This window comes from Balaenoptera borealis (assembly GCF_965194805.1).
Source record: "Balaenoptera borealis genome assembly, chromosome: 7".
In the NCBI taxonomy this organism is placed as follows: Eukaryota; Metazoa; Chordata; class Mammalia; order Artiodactyla; family Balaenopteridae; genus Balaenoptera; species Balaenoptera borealis.
In genome coordinates, this window is record NC_138864.1 from 65847003 (window position 1) to 65862398 (window position 15396).

Consider the following 15396-nt stretch of genomic DNA (forward strand, 5'->3'; position numbering starts at 1 on the left):
TATAAAGTTAGGCTTCTGCCTTTTTGCGGAAACTGGGAAAAAGGGGTGCTATCTCTTTTGATGATTACATTTAAAAGAGATGGTTCCCAGGTCTTTGAGAAAGACATTCCTGGGTTGTAAAGCTGTCAAGAGGCTTTTAAAAAGATTTACATCTCAAAGGGACAGAGAAAGAATTTACAATTACAAGTTTTCTAAAGGAAATGTTCTAAGAAAAGGGAGATCTGGAGCCTAGAGTCAGGAAGAAGCCAAAGCCTGTCTAAAGCTTAGTCAAACTGAGGGAAGCATTAGTGTGTCTTGGCATTATTAATTGAATGTATAACCTTCAAATTTCCTTACGAGTTTATAAACTTCTATAGAAAGAATTTATTTACTACAGGAATTCAGCCATTCTCCCAAACTTTAAGATTTGTATACACTTAAATATTAGGTATTATTTGGAAGATAATTCATTTAAATAACATCTAATGTTAAAAGTGGCAGAATAAGCCAGCATGGTAGAAGTCCAGGGTAACATCTTGCAGGGTTTGTTTGAAAAATGAATGATCGCTGTAAGTAGTGAAAGCTGCTGCCGCTATTTCCTGCTGAGTGCCTTTTAGGTCAACACATTAGCTTTTGAGTTTACAGAGCTCTTTTACTCCATTATTTTATTTTATCTTTTCAACAAAACTGCAAGCTAACTTCTATACTAAGTGTGTAACCTTGGGCAAGTCTCTCAGCATCTTTAAGTCTTCATTTTAGAATTAGATTTGCTGTTTTGAAGTAATATTTGATAAAACATTTATCTAACAAGGCTGTCTTGATGCTTAAGTGAGATAATTTATTTATTCAAAAACATGTACTAAACACCAAAGATGTGGGAGCTACTGCACCAGACCTGAAAAGAAGGCATTGTTATTATTTGGGTGGATTGTGCTCCAATATTTATTAAAATAAATGTATAGCTTTTGCTGGATGCTAATGAGTATGCACTAGAATAGAAACTATAGAAGCAGGAACTTTATCATCTGGTTCACATGTGAATTCTCAACAGTAAACTATAGATAATTATTTAAAATTTTGTGGAAAATTCTGTGCAGGGCAGTGCAGGACAGTGGGGGATACAGCTCTAGTCTGTGTGGAACTTTCACTTGATCCTTGTCTTAGTCCATTAGGGCTGCTATAACAAAAATGTAATAAACTGGATGGCTAATAAACAACAGGAATTTTTTTTTTCACTGTTCTGGAATCTGGAAGTCTGAGATAAGGGTGCCAGCATGGTTGAGTAAGGATCCTCTTCAGGGTCTCAGACTTCATTTTATTCTCATATGACATTCAGGGCCTAGGGATCTCTCTGGAGCCTCTTTTATAAAGACACTAATTCCATTCTTGAGGGCTCCACCCATATAATCTAATCACCCCAAGGCCCTCACTTCTAAATACTATCACATTGGGCTTTAGGATTTAACATAGGAATTTTGGGAGGACACAAATATTCAGACCACAGCAATCCTATGCTTAATAGAACCTTAACTAGTTCTATGCTCAATGATTCATGATGCTCCATACCCCTGCTGCCCAGGTTTACTGCATTTGTAAATTGTTTATGTTTTTGTCTCTCATCAGAATGGAAATAACTTGAAGACTCCACATATCTTATCTACTTGTCTAGGGATAAAAGAATAAATATTTCCCTAATCATTAGTGTTTGAATATCTTCAAGTGTTTTAAATAATGTATAATATTTTCCAAGGATATCAAATATTTTGAAAGCATCATTTACATATAACAGATCGGTTAACCGTTAGATAGTTAACAACTATATTTTTTATAATAGTATCCTTAAGTGCCTCTCACAATACCCAAAATATAGTAGCCACTGAATACATTTTTATTGGGCAAATGAATACAATTAATGTTGATTACATTTTTTTGTAGTAAGGTATCTACAAGGTAAGATTGAGTTGACCTAATTTCAGATATTGAACATGCAGAAAAGTAGTGAAACTCCATTTTAATAACAATTCATAATTTAAACTTTTCACCAGTATCTTGGAATGGCCCCAGGCTTAGTCTAATCACTGATGAAAACTTACAGTTTTCAGTAGGATTTTTAACATAGCCTACATGGGGTTGATTGAATTGAGACTTGGTGATATTCAGACTTTTGAAACTGAATTGCATCAATATGGGCTTAGTGATTGGAATGGTAAACAGCGTTGTCATTTCTTTTTCTCCTCTTAGTACTAAGGACAGGATGCTTTAGGCTGGAGAATGCTGATGCAAAAAGGTTAAAACTTCTATTCAGCTTGACCATCACGGCTTGACCATAAGGTCCCAAGGGTGTGTGAGAATAGAAGAAGCATATACGAGGGGCCGGGGAAAGCTGAAATCATTGAGGACACTGAAGAACGTGAATAGGCTTCAGTAGGAGTCCTGCCAACCACACTGGTCTTCATTGTGTTAGCCCTTGCTGCTAGAACAAGTGTTTTTCATATTCTGCTGCTTGCTTCTGGAAGTCAGAGGTGGGGAACAATTTTAGATAAATCATTCTTCATTCAGGTCTATGCATCAGAGAGGACAGTCCCTCAACTTTTTACCTCTGGTATATCTTTGTTCTGCTTCAATATTATTTTAAAAAAATTAAACATTTCTTCCATACAAACGTCTTTAACCTTCAGCATATCAGGTCAATAAAGGACTTTAGAACACATTTCCTTGACTTTTCCAGGCTATGGCATGTATAGTATTTAAATTTACATTACCACCAACTAATTCATGCTTAGAGCCAAAACCTTTTGCCCCAAAGTAATAGATAACTGCAGAGCATATTAATAGAACAAATAATAAGGCAAATCTGGATGATAACTATCGTAAAGGCAGTCCATTCATAATAAACTCACTGCTATTTAGATGAAAAGGGAGTTTTACTCTGCTTTAAAATCTAAAAATCAAATCAAGATCTCAAAAAAATTCTGCAGGGTGTATGATAACATCAGTACAATTTAGTTTTTCTGTAATATTACTGGTAGAATGGTAATAATATTGTCTGTGTCTTTCTGAAAGGAGGCCATTGCTTAATTACAAGAAAAGTAAAACAGAACTATGTTAAATTTATAAATAACTAAAACTGCTATTTCCTGTTAGAATGTGGTATGTGTAGGTATGTGTGTGTATGTGTGTGTGTGTGTGTGTGTGTGTGTGTATGTGAGAGAGAGCAAGAGTGAGAGAGAGCGAGAGTGAGAGAGAGAGAGAGAGAGAGGAAGAGAGAGAAAGAGAGAGGGAGAAGGAAAGAAAGAAAGAGAAAATCTGAGGAAAAATTTGAGAAAGCAGGATAGTAGCTGAACTTACTTGTTTATTTACATTTTTATTGTCTCTTTCCTCTGCTGGATGATTAGCTTGGATTGGCCCATGACTTTTTTTTTTGGCCACTGAATGTCCAGTAATTCCAACAGTGCTTAGTATAAAATATATGCTCAATAAATACTTGATACATTTGTGAATAAGCTTGCTTAATTCTTTCATCTTCCATATCTGGGATCTCAGGCTCAGAGAGAACCTTTCTCCTCATTTGGACCAATGTTTGAGAAAACCCATCTTTTTCTTTGGTAGGGTTGCCAGATAAAATCCAGGACACCTATGTAAATTTCCATTTCAGATACAATGAATGATTTTTTTCACAAGTATTTCTCAAATATTGCAAATACGTTCCATGCAAATGTGGGATCTATTTATTTTTTTAAAAATTATTATTTATCTGAAATTTAAATTTAACTAGGAATCTTGTATTTTTATTTGCCAAATCTGTCAACCATCCCCTTTGGGTAAGAGAGAGAAAGAAAATTGAGCTGATCCTTACCATGGAACTTCCTACTCAAGGTAGAGTTACAAGTCATCATAACTTGATGCATCCTAATCAACGTGGTATGGAAGGAAAAGAGCCAATGGGATAAGAGTAATTCAAGAATATTTAAGGATAGTCTAAGTGTAAGCCAACAGATCATTGGTTCTGAAAAGCGAGAGGCATTTAGGGGTTTGGAGTGGATGGAAACAAGGTCAGAGCCAAAGACAATGAGAAGGAGTTGAGTTGGCCATAGAATGAAACTTTTGTGCTTCCGTAGCTCAACTTTTTTTTTTGTCCAGTGGAAATATTAGATCTGACTTAAAGGTACAGAGATGAGGCAGGGGTTCTAGGATAATAGCCCCCTCCTCTACAAAAAAAAAAAAACTCCCAGTAAAAGGATTCGATGAAGTAATCCATATGTTTCATGTTTTCCTGGTTGATTCCTACCAAAAAAGGGAATCTATAGTAGTGGTTAAGATTTTATGTAATAGTAAGATTTTTAAGAGTACATGACTCTTAAATTACTACACTTGTCCTATATCCATTCATTCATTCTTTAACACATGAGTTAGATACTTATTATTTGCAATACTCTATTCTGGGTTTCAGAAATAAAGCAAATGAACTTTTATATTTTAGTTAGAGCAAACAGACAGTAAACAAAATAATTTCAGATTGTGGTAAATATCTTGATATGAAAGAGTATAACTGAGCTGAGGGGTTGGGGAGGACTACTTTAAGTAGGGTGCTCATGGATAGCCTCTCTGAGGCGGTGCTGTTTGAAATGAGACTTAAAAGATGAGATGGAACTAGCCATGCAAAAGCCAAGGGGAGAACAAGTTCATGCGAAAGGAACAAAGGCATAAGCTCTTCACTTGGAAAAAGCTCAGGGTTTTCAAGGAAAGAAAGGAAGCATGAGTGGTTGAAGAGTAGAAGATGAAATTGGAGAGGCAGTCCAGGGCCAGAACATGCTTGGACCGTATGAATCTTGGTAAGGAGTTTGAATTCTTTTCACAATGCTTTGGGGAAGAGGGTTTTAAGCGAGGAAACAATGCGATTTGATTTGTCTTTTAGAAAGATCATGACGGCTGAGTGGAAAATAAATTGAGTGTGTGAGGAGCAGCAGTTGAAGGAGGGGAGACTACTGCAGTTTGGAGGCCATTGTAGAAAAGAATTCCAGTAACAAGGTTGACTTGAACTAGGCGGATAGCAATGAGGATGAGGTAAAGTGACTAGATTTGAGTTCACTTTGGAGGTAGAACTGACAGTTTGTTTATGGATCTTACAGGGATTTATCAGGGAAAGGGAAGAGTGAAGATTAAATCCTGTAGTTTTTGGCTTGAGCAATTTGGTGGTATCATTTACTAAGAAAAGACAAGTTACGAAACCAAGTTGAGGGTATCACGAGGTTCCTTTGAACATGTTAAGTCATCCAATTAAAAGAAGTCATGGAACCCATTGGCTATATGAGTAAGGAGCTCAGAAAAATATCAGGGTCATCAATATGTGATGATAAATGTTTGCAAGTCATTAGTATGTGGATAATAATAAAAAGGAGATAAAAATTAGAAAGTCAGTATGTGGATAATATTTTAAGACTTGGAAATGAACTAGATTATTGAGACAAAGAATATTGATAGAGAAGAGGGCTGAGGACTGAATTCTGAAAAACAAATGTGAATAAAAAAGGAGGGAATATTTAGCTGTGTAAAAATCATATGAGAATTTTGAGTAAATACAAAAAGAGAAGCATCCATTGGATTTTCAACATGGAAGCCATTAAAGACCTGATCAAGGATGTCTTTGCAATGGTAAGGTAGGGAGTCAGAATGGAGCGGATGGAAGAATAAATGGGAGGTGACAAAGTGATGACAGGGACTAGAAATTGGAGGGAACAAGGGAGAGAAATAGCTGGAGTGGTATGTGGGGTAAAGGGAGGTTTTGGAGAAGTTTGAGACACAGGAACTTAATCCAATAGGGAGGAAGAAATTGGTTACAAAAAAGAGAAGAATGTTAATATAGAAGTGGAAGTCCTTGAGAAAATCTGAGGTGTTTCACAGCACAAAACACTTCCACTTTGTTCATTCAGAAAATATTTCTTTAACATCTACAATATGTCAGATACTGGGATAGACACTGAAAATACAAAGTCAAAACCTATAACTTAGAAATGGTTACAATCAAAGAAGAGACATACAATTTAATAAAAAAAATATGTGCAGAAATGAATTTTAGAAGTTACATGGAGCTCTAGGAAGAAAACTCATGATAACTTTCCGAGTGATAAGAGAACCATCTTGATTTTCTTATAGATCTTTAGAATATGGCTGTTCACAACCTTACTTTTCCTGGTATTTTATTGAAGAATGACTGACTTGGCTTAGCACATTGAAATATTACATATTAAAATTTTAATTTCAAAATATGCTCATGAAAGCCACGAAACTGAAATCTCATCCATGGAAGATTTTTGAAGGGAGATAACATGTATCTTAAATTAGGTTGTCTTTGTAGTTCTGCCAAAACAACTCCTTTCAACTTGAAAACTGCAAGATTCCTTCAGTAAAATGCCTTTGAAATGTCAGTTTATTGCCTTTCTTATGTTTCAATGTTATAAATGTCTGTTTATTGCAAATTGTTTTAGTAATTACCCAATTGTTTAACCACAGGGAACAGCTATCTATTATGATTATCCAAGAGGAAAGAGGATGAGCTGAAGGGGCACCTAAGCTCATTTTTCAGTGGTGAATGTCATTAGCATTAACCTTTGTAGACTGTCTGCCTTTGTTATCAGGAAAAGCTGGAAAAGAGTTTATCCAGGCAGAATGGCAGTTTTGCTCTTTTGCCCTTATCACCCTTGACTCCTGCCTATATTATGGTCGGAACATAGACTGACCATCTTTCAGACTGTCTTTCAGTCAGCAATTGAAGTTGCTCCTGTTTCTCTGTTCCCTGAGTTTAAAGATCAGAAAGTCATTGGACCAGTTGGTGGGATGTGTTATTTCTTACTTGTTCTTATTTAGCCTCAAAGGAAAGACCATTCATATACACATTTTGAAATTTACCTTCATTCCCTAATTTAAAAAAGTACAGTTCTAGAGGCCCTTCCTCAGGACTCTCCAAGAGACACTTTATGGCCACATCAGATATGTGGACTTTTACTCCATGCTGGAGTCTGTAAACTCACCGTGATTAACAGCTGATGGTCAACACATTAGAATACTCTGCCAAGAACAGGTTCCAGAACTGTGGTGGTCAAGGCCCTGGTGTTTCTCTGTCAATATATTCAGAGCACCGTCTCCAGTGATTTCTTTTATCTCTGCCCTGCCAGACAGTGACCCTGGATAATAAGAAAGCTGATAAACTATGTACCATTTTGAGAGAGTATGTTAGATTATAGTGGCCTTGGCTCTAAGATAGCCACACTTTTCAGTCGGGAGATGAGGAAGAGATGGTTTATAGTCCTGCTTTCCACAGAAGCCCTGAGAATTAGCACAAAGTGGGTGATTTGAACTGGAGGGGATTAATTACAGGTTAAGTGTAATATAAGGACTAGGAGACTCATTATGGATTATTTGCTTGCCCCAGAGTATTGAATGATTGGTTTTCTTTTCATCAGACTTTGAAAATCATGTGGACTAGTTTTGATACCATAGTATCAAAAGAACAAGGTGTGGTCTACAGTGCCTTATATTATTCCCATCCATGTAATAATTGTTAGCAATCTTCATTGCCTTACACAGGGCAATATCTAATGGGACAGATAGTTGAGGTCTTGTTAAATATAGAAAGGCTTAACCCTCCCAGCTGTAGCAGAGCTTCTTTCCAGATAATGTTGAGATTTTCACATAATATTGTAGATTTATTTATTTACATTATTGCTTTCCAGATCTTTTACCTTCTCCTTTTCTAATATCTATATCAATTTTCTAGATCTTTGCCATTTAAAATTAATCTAATTTTGATATTTAATTTTTAAGTACCTACAATTCTTTTCTAATGACCTTATTATTATTCTTTCTTAATATTTGTACATTTGAATAATCAGCTTGTTATTAATTTTAGATCTTTAATGAAGATATTAAAAAAGGACCCAATTTTAATCTCTGTAGACATCTTTCTAGTGTTCTACCATTTCTTTGATTATAATCCCATATTTCTATTGTTAATGAAATTTTCAGTGGATATAAAAGTGCTCATTTCCAAACTAATTTGAATTAATTTTTCAAAGTGTGTGGCATGATATTATAACCCTAAAATTTCACAGCAGTTCAAAGAGTCTTAAACGTCACTGTTAGTGATTATATAAATAACCTTTACTTTTGCATATCTGTTCTCCTAGTTAAGCTGTTTTCTTAACTCTGAGAATCAAATGTTCATAAAACAAATGTCAATATGAAATTAATATGTTTAGAAATAAGCAGCATGATGGAGAAGTGCAGTCATCAGTAGCTAAATTCCACCCAGGAAACAGTTGTTGCATCATGAGTATTTAAAGGCAACTGTGAAATGCTGGGTTCCAATCTTGTTAACTTGTTAACCTTTACCAGTTCAATGGGTAGGATACTGCCTCACTGGGCCCAGAACAACCCTTTATTTTCTCTAAATTATGAACACAATGAAATACAAGATGTTCAATCTAACATGACACATAGAAGCTTGATAAATTATAAGCTTATACTTCTTAGCTCAGTGTTTGATGTGCGGAGCTAGTGAACTCAGGGAGGTCTATCACTTCTACTGGAGATGCCTAATAAACCCATATTCTTTTGTATGAAATTCCAAGAATAATACAGGAGTAATGTGATAATAATATTGCAGATTTTAACGCTCTTTCTTTAGCTTTTGACTCCATAGGTAGAAATTTGTTATATTTGACTGTTAATATAGATCTCAGACTGCATCTAAGCCAAAACAATGTCAGTAAGAATGGTGTCTTTATACTTCAGACAATAATTTCCAAAGTGATTGAAAAGGAGATGCATTTTAGTTCCCCTTCCTGTCTCTTTAGTCTTTTCCCGTATAATTTAATTCCATGTTCAGATGATCTAGAAGCATTTCCATCTTCAAGAGTAAAGAGTTATCTAGGCATCTCATCATAAAGATGGCATGATTTTAGCATCATGACTTAGGAGTGGCTTTAATAAAGAAGTGACTCTGCCATCTCATCCTGGAAGAGAGAAAGCATCTAGATCAACTGCTTTAAAACCAAAGTCATTAACAGTGATAGGTGTTTTAACTAATTTATAAATAATAACTTCACATATAGCTGTCTAGAAGTATGTTTTGGAATAATTTTATATTAGTTTTTAATAGGTAGCTTTTTTACTTGAAACTATGGGTGTTTTACTGAAAATAAAACAAAACAAAACAAAATTGGTGGTTGAGAAGTATACTTTGTTGTAGCTACTTAAATCTCTCTCTAGGTTAAAATTAGACTTGATTTAGAAAAATAATTCTTTATATCTATCTACCTACATACCTACCTACCTACCTATCATCTATCATCCACTTCTTGGTCAGGGACTACCTATGATAGTCCCTAAATGATGGATATGGGCATTTACTTGGCTTATCTCTTCTATTCAGACAAACATCTTTGTTAGGCTCCTTATTTGTCCTAAGAGGACATAAGTCCTCCCTCCACATTAACTAATTGTTAAAACTAAAATGAACATTAAAATCAACATTGGGAGTAGATGTACTGTAGATGCTTGTCATAATGTAATCTTGAACTATCTGTTGTTCATTACCTTTCAAAAAGTCAACTGAGAGAAATAATTATAGAAGGGAGTGCTTGGATGCTATAAACTTCACTAAATCAGTGATTATCAAGAAAGAATGATACTTTCCCTGACTAATGATATTATTAGAATAAGCTTGGCTATGTCACAGTAACAAAGGGACCCCTTTCTCAGTGCTTAAAGTCACAAATTTCTCACTCATGCAAGGAACATGTCTATTAGAGGGCATTTGTGAGTTTGCTTCACGTTTTCTTTGCCCCAAACCTGATATGACAGAGCAATGTCTATTTTGAACATTTCAAGTTTGGTGGTATAAGTAAATGAGACATGGAGAACCGCAAACTGTTAAAGTTCATGTCTGCCCCAGAGAGAAACCCACGCACATATGGTCACCTTATTTTTGATAAAGGAGGCAAGAATATACAATGGAGAAAAGACAGCCTCTTCAATAAGTGGTGCTGGGAAAACTGGACAGCTACATGTAAAAGAATGAAATTAGAACACTCCCTAACACCATATACAAAAATAAACTCAAAATGGATTAAAGACCTAAAAGTAAGGCCAGACACTATCAAACTCTTAGAGGAAAACATAGGGAGAACACTCTATGACATAAATCACAGCAAGATCCTTTTTGACCCACCTCCTAGAGAAATGGAAATAAAAACAAAAATAAACAAATGGGACCTAATGAAACTTAAAAACTTTTGCACAGCAAAGGAAACCGTAAACAAGACGAAAAGACAACCCTCAGAATGGGAGAAAATATTTGCAAATGAAGCAACTGACAAACGATTAATCTCCAAAATTTACAAGCAGCTCATGCAGCTCAATATCAAAAAAACAAACAACCCGGTTTCCTGGCCGCGCGGAGCTCTGTGCTGTGGGTGCTGCAATCTGCTCGAGAGGAAAAGATGCTAGAACCACAGGAGAATGGCTTGATTGACCTACCAGATTATGAGCATATAGAAGATGAAACTTTTCCTCCATTCCCACCTCCAGCCTCTCCAGGGAGAGAAGATGGTGAAGGAGCTGAACCTGAAGAAGATTAATTTCAGAGAGAGGGCTTCCAGCATTAAGGCATGTGTTTGATAAGGCAAAATTCAAAGGTAAAGGTCATGAGGCTGAGGACTTGAAGACAGTAATCAGACACATGGAGCACTGGGCGCATAGGCTGTTCCCTAAACTGCAATTTGAAGATTTTATTGACAGAGTTGAATATCTGGGAAATAAAAAAGAAGTTCAGACCTGTTTAAAACAAATTCGACTTGATCTCCCTATTTTACATGAAGATTTTGTTAGCAATAAAGATGAAGTAGGGGAAAATAATGGCCATGATGTAACTGCTACCGAGTTAGATCCCTTTCTGACAAACTCATCTGAAAGTGCAAAGTTCGCTTCTGAGTCTAGTAGAAGCCTAACAGAAGAACAACAACAAAGAATTGAGAGAAATAAACAACTGGCCTTGGAAAGAAGACAGGCAAAGCTACTGAGTAATAGTCAGTCCCTAGGAAATGACTTGTTAATGAACACACCCAGTACACAGACACCTGAAGAGGGTAGTACAGGTGAGGAGCAAAAGGAGGAAGAATCAAATGGATTTAACAAAGACCTTCTAGACAATCCACATAATGCTGCTGCTGCCAATACTGTAAATGAAGAGGAGGAATTAAAAATAGAGAAAATGCAACTGGACCAGTCCTTTTAAAATATATAATAGTAACTTAAGGCTTCATCTAGAAATATTACTGAGGTTGGATAGGCCTCAAATGAGAAAATCTATTAACTTGCTATCTTCCAAATTTGAGATGACTATGCATTTTGCCTACTTTGAGTGAAAATCCATATATAGTGAAACTTTTATAGATTCCTGTTTAAAATCTGGTATTATTTATAATTTATACTTGTTTCTTATTCACTTTCATTGTCTATTTATTCTCCTTAGTGTTTATTTTTATATAGGTATGACCTTGTAAAAATGATTGGTAGTTAATAAGTAGCTTCCACTGCTAGTGTGCCATTGAATGCCCTGTTTTTACTAAATTGGGTGGTGTTTTAAGATGTAAATATGTAATAAATGCTAATGTTCTTTTATTTTTAAATAAAAAGCTCACAAACTAAAAAAACAAACAAACAAAAAACAAACAAACAACCCAATCCAAAAATGGGTAGAAGACCCAAATAGACATTTTTCCAAAGAAGATATGCAGATTGCCAACAAACACATGAAAGGATGCTCAACATCACTAATCTTTAGAGAAATGCAAATTAAAACTACAATGAGGTATCATCTCACATCAGTCAGAATGGCCATCATCAAAAAATCTACAAACAGTAAATGCTGGAGAGGGTGTGGAGAAAAGGGAACCCTCTTGCACTGTTGATGGGAATGTAAATTGATAAAGCCACTATGGAGAACAGTATAGAGGTTCCTTAAAAAACTAAAAATAGAACTACCATATGACCCAGCAATCCCACTACTGGTCATATACTCTGAGAAAACCATAATTCAAAAAGAGTCATGTAACACGGTGTTCATTGCAGCTCTATTTACAATAGCCAGGATGTGGAAGCAACCTAAGTGTCCATCGACAGACGAATGGATAAAGAAGTTGTGGCACATATATACAATGGAATATTGCTCAGCCATAAAAAGAAATGAAATTGAGTTATTTGTAGTAAGGTGGATGGATCTAGAGTCTGTCATACAGAGTGAAGTAAGTCAAGAACAGAAAGAAATATCGTATATTAATGCATATATGTGGAACGTAGAAAAATGATACAGATGAACCAGTTTGCAGGGCAGAAATAGAGAGACAGATATAGAGAACAAACGTATGGACAGCAAGGGGGGAAAGTGGTGGGGGGTTGTTGGTGGGGGTGTGATGAATTGGGAGATTGGGATTGACATGTATACACTGATGTGTATAAAATGGTTAACTAATAAGAACCTGCTGTATAAAAAGTAAATAAAATAAAATTCAAAAAAAAAAAAACTTGCAATAATTTGGAAGTGTCACACTTCCTTCTTCCTACTACCCAAAATTGATTTATAGAAAATTTAAATCTCCATTAAATTCTCTTTCTGATATCCCAGAAGATAATTTTTTTTTAAATAAATTTATTTATTTATTTTTGACTGTGTTGGGTCTTCGTTTCGGTGCGAGGGCTTTCTCTAGTTGCGGCGAGCGGGGTCCACTCTTCATCGCGGTGCGCGGGCCTCTCACTATCGCGGCCTCTGTTGTTGCGGAGCACAGGCTCCAGAGGCGCAGGCTCAGTAGTTGTGGCTCACGGGCCTAGTTGCTCCGCGGCATGTGGGATCTTCCCAGACCAGGGCTTGAACCCGTGTCCCCTGCATTGGCAGGCAGATTCTCAACCACTGCGCCACCAGGGAAGCCCCAAAAGATAATTTTTTTAAAAAAGACTTTATTCATCTTTTGGCTGCATTGGGTCTTAATTGCAGTACATGGGATTTTTCGTTGCAATGCACAGGCTTCTCTCTAGTTGTGGCACTGGGCTTAGTTGCCCCGTGGCATGTGGGATCTTAGTTCCCCAACCAGGGGTTGAACTGGCATCCCCTGCATTGCAAGACCGATTCTTAACCACTGGACCACCAGGGAAGACCCCCTTGGAGATAAATTAATTCAGTAGAAAACTATGAGTCTTTCTACAACTTAAAGTGGCAGAGATAAGTGGATGAAGAGATGAAGAATCTTTTGCATTGTGGATCTGTAAAAAAGATGGCAGTAGATAATCTCGAAGGTAACTTTCAATGTCATGATTTCATAGAAAAAAATCTGTTTTTTTACAAAGTCCTCATGAATTTTGCAATTAATATAAAGTCAGATCATATTAAGCAGAAGCCGTTGTCTCTGATACCTTTGATGTGATGATAGCTGTTTCAATTAATCCTGTGACTGTCAAATACAGAATACTCATCGCCCAGAATTGTCATCTTTGTCTTCTGATGCTATCATTTTTTTGCCACATTAGACGATGATTTAGTGATATCCACATTATTTTGTTATCTGAGGTATATCCTTGAGGAAGAGATAAGTTCTACTATAATTCTGAGTTCCATCCCTCTATTTCACAGTGTCAGGCCTTATTGAACTTTAAAGAAACTCTACTTTCTGTTTCCCCACCAAACTATAGAAATATAGCACATCTACCTCTGAGGCAAGAAATATGAAACAAGGACATTTCCTGAATAAAGAGTGATGTCCTTGTGTGTACTACAGATTTAAATATAATATTCAAGGTAGCAGTTAGTGTTTGTAGGAAGATACTCAAGTGTTTTCTTTGGAAAACTGCCTGTGTTCTCTTAGCTTCATGATCAAGAGAGCAGATATGGCAGAAATATGATAAATATGGGAAACCTGACTTAATTCCATTGACAGTTTTTGCTTGGGTGAATCTTTTGGCATAATAAAGATTTCTTGACTCTGCCTGTGAAGCTAAAAAAATAAGAGAGCATCATTTTTCTTATACATCTCCAGCAGGCAGACTTGAGAAATTCTGTAACTTCTCAGTGATTTATAGGAACAGCGCAGCTTATTTAGACCAGGGGAGAGAGAGAAAGGATGAAGGAGAATAGATCTATGTCCTATATTTCTGAAAAGTTGGGACCATTTATTTGTTCACTTTTTAGTAGAGATTCACTTACTAGTTACTGAGATCTTCTCATGAGCTACCTCTTGAGATGTCAAGACAACTAGACAAAAATCGACCAAGAAATGAAAGGAGAAAACATACGGCTTTCCACCGCTACAAAGGAGATCAGAACTGCTGCATATAACCCAATCCACGAGGCCAAAGTCCAGATAGCAGGCCCTCCTTCTCCCCAAATCAAAGCCTAGGGCAGCAGCTACTGAAACCACTTATTCTGACTGTTAGTTTTTTACTTTGCAAAAGGTCCAGTGGAAAGATGAGCAGAACTGAGGAGGCCGAAAAGGAACTGTGCTGTCCATGACACCTTTAAATATAAAGAATCCCTGAAGGAGATAAAGTTTATAAAATTCTTAAAGTTTAGAAATTTTGGCCTGTAGGATTCTGCCTTTGGTGTAAGCCCTCTTTTGCACTCTTTTCTGCCTCTTTTCATTATAAATTCTTCCCCTTTCTCAGACTTTCATTTTCTTACTGAACTCCCCAGCTCTGAGGTCCCACTACTAACCCTCAAGACTCTAAATCTTAGAATTGATGTTTCTTCCTGAGAAAGTCCAAAATGAAATAATTTTCTTCAAGAGAGTTTGGAGAGCCAAGACAGAAGACGAATGGCACTTGTATTTCTCTGCTTTGCTTTGAGAGAATCCTCCAGATTTTATGTTTTCGGAACGGAATGTGTTTGTAACAATTGTCATTCCAGAAAGCAGAGTTCTGTTTTCAGCCCCATGGAAAATGTGTAGTGGATGTAGTACTCAGGCAATGTGGCATAGAGGAAAAAGGTATCCAATAACAGGGCTGTGAAGCATTACCCTTCAGGGAGCCCATTGTGCACTGTACACCTGAGATAATCCTGTCTAGACGTTTGTCAGGAGAGGAACAGCTGGCAACTCTCCTCCCCTTCTACACCTTTAAAGCCTGGTTCTAATCTCCACTCTCCCGGAAACTTCCCCTTTGTGATGCCGTTTCATTATGATAGGAAATTCATCTCACATTTCTGTTATGTGGTTTTGTTCTCTTTACAATGTGATCATTTGTATCCATTTATGCATTGGTTTGAAAACATTTCTAGTCATTTTCCTCCTGTCTATGTGCTATGGGTAACCAATTATTTTGTGCCTTTTTGCTGGTAAGAATCATGTCTTTTATTTGTTTTTTTTCTTTCTCCTG

General features: G+C 36.4%; 1 protein-coding gene and 1 pseudogene across 3 annotated transcripts in view; both read left to right on the top strand.

Moving 5' to 3' along the window:
• The window catches only part of LOC309631767 (uncharacterized protein), a 334396-nt gene that overhangs the window by 250675 nt on the left and 68325 nt on the right, over window positions 1-15396 (top strand). The gene's annotated exons all lie outside the window — the stretch shown is intronic.
• LOC309631719 (TIMELESS-interacting protein pseudogene) lies at window positions 10420-11465 on the top strand (annotated as a pseudogene). Its single transcript has one exon. The product of its transcript is annotated as a TIMELESS-interacting protein pseudogene (transcript).